Source organism: Egretta garzetta, unplaced genomic scaffold, assembly GCF_000687185.1.
Source record: "Egretta garzetta isolate BGI_Z169 unplaced genomic scaffold, ASM68718v1 scaffold120, whole genome shotgun sequence".
In the NCBI taxonomy this organism is placed as follows: domain Eukaryota; kingdom Metazoa; phylum Chordata; class Aves; order Pelecaniformes; family Ardeidae; genus Egretta; species Egretta garzetta.
Genome location: NW_009258270.1, coordinates 134,163 through 136,081, shown reverse-complemented (window position 1 = coordinate 136,081; position 1,919 = coordinate 134,163). Strand labels below are relative to the sequence as shown.

At 61.4% G+C, this 1,919-nt stretch overlaps 1 protein-coding gene across 1 annotated transcript in view; it reads right to left on the bottom strand.

Moving 5' to 3' along the window:
* CUEDC1 (CUE domain containing 1) overlaps positions 1-1,919 on the bottom strand; it is a gene marked incomplete at its 5' end in the record, with an annotated part of 40,676 nt that overhangs the window by 24,096 nt on the left and 14,661 nt on the right. The window lies entirely within an intron of this gene.

Here is a 1,919-nt window from a genome sequence, read left to right as displayed (position 1 = left end):
CCCCCGCCCCTCCCCCCCCACCCCCGACAGCCACCGGCTGCTGCTCCCCAGCAGGGTCCCTCCCTCCTACGCCCAGCACCCCACAGCCCCGGGCCACCGTCCCCCCGGCTGGGCTGCACTTGGGACGGTGCTGCAAGGAAGGGGACAAAGGGGGACAGGGCACCCAGGGCACCACCGCCTCTGCCCGGCGGGAAGGGGGACGGAGCAGAGGCAGGAGGGGATGGACGTCCCACATGGGAACAGGACCTCTGGGGTCAGCCTGGCGCAGGGAGCAACCGGTGCCTCCGGAAGAGCTCCTTTGCATAGCACAGACTTGTAAAGATTTTAAACTTTAAACCGTGGGGTTGAGCCAATGTGTGGAGGCAAGGGCCTCAGCCAGCATCGCTGCTTTTATTTCCCCGTATCTAAAAAGCAGAGACTGCAACTTCCCGCTGACAAACGTCCCTGCACAAGGCACCTCACGCTCTCCCCCGGCCCCCGGTGCGGTCGCACCTGGGGAGCAGCAGAGCTGCACTCTACAGCCGCAACCTTATCCTCGCCTACAATATTTATCTGATTTGTAGCTGCTCTCAGAGAGCCATAAAAAGCAAAAGCACACAATTACCAGGGAAAGAAAAGGGCAGCTGCTCCTCTCCTCCCCCTGAGCCCAAATGAATTGGCATGTTCCTATTCCCAGAAAGGTAATATAGCCTGCGAAGCTCAACTTGCAGGGCAATAATTTATGAAAACGTGGCAGGCTGCCTTTGGAGCCAAAAAGGGAGGGAGGAGCCGATGCACAGGGCAGGCAGCAGGTGCCTGCAGCCCCCCCAGCCCCTTGCCATGCCAGGAGGGCGCTGGCCCCGTTTGCAGGCTGGCTGCTGTGTTAGCAAAGGGGCTGAGGGACGCGGCGTGCCTGGAGCCGAGCTGGGTGCCCAGCGCAGTCGTGCTGGGGCTGCTTGCTCCCCACAGGGTGCTGCCTGCCCTGCTGGGGGCAGAAAGGCACCCGAAGCCCCAGGCCTTGAGGCTCTGAAGCCCCCATGAAGCACATGGGGACTCCGACTTCCCAGGGGCAAAATCCTCTGGTTTGCACTAGATTTTCCACCCAAGTTACAGTGCAGCAGCCCTCGAGCGCCCCGGCGGTGCCGCTCTCCCCGAGAGCGTACGCTGGTCCTGCTGCTCCTCACCAGGGCAGCAGGTAAGATTTTCAAACCCTTTAAAATATTAGGTGCTTATCGCAAGCGGCATTTCTGGCACTAACTGCTGGGCTAATGGCAGGAAAAGCATCAAAGCCTCGCTGGAAGATTCCCCTTTCACACCCTGCTCTCTTCAGTCTCGCCTGAACAACAAGAAGCGCTCCAGGACTTTCGGTTTAGTCTGCAGCCGGTACCCAGATGCTTTCAGAGCGCTGATGCTGCACGCTGAGGGCGGCCAAGGACAGGATTTGGTGCTCCACGCCACAGCGTGGAGCCGGGGCGGGCTGGCAGGGGCGAGCCTCACCTGGGTGCCGGCGGTCTGCTGGGGCAGGATGCGGAGGAAATCCTCGGGGAGGTTGCCCAGGAGCTGTGGGTTCCAGTTCCTGTAGCGCCCGGGCGCTGGGGTGCCTCCGGGTCCCGGCACGTCCGTCCTGTGGGGTGAGCACAGAGAGCACCTTTTGGCGAGGGAAAAACCCACCGATGTCTGCCGCAGGAGCGGGGCACAGGCCCGGGACGGCAGCCCTCTGCCCGGCTCCACCGGCGGCCCTGGGAAGCAAGGAACCACAGCGCGCCTCCCAGACCCACGGCCTTAGCGTTAGTTCCGAGAGCGCAAGGCTTTCCTAGCAAGTTTGAAATCACAGAATCATAGAATCACTTTGGTTGGAAAAGCCCTTTAAAATCATTGAGTCCAACCTTTAACCTACCCCTGCCATCCCACCCCCAAACCCTGGCCCTCAGCACCGCCTC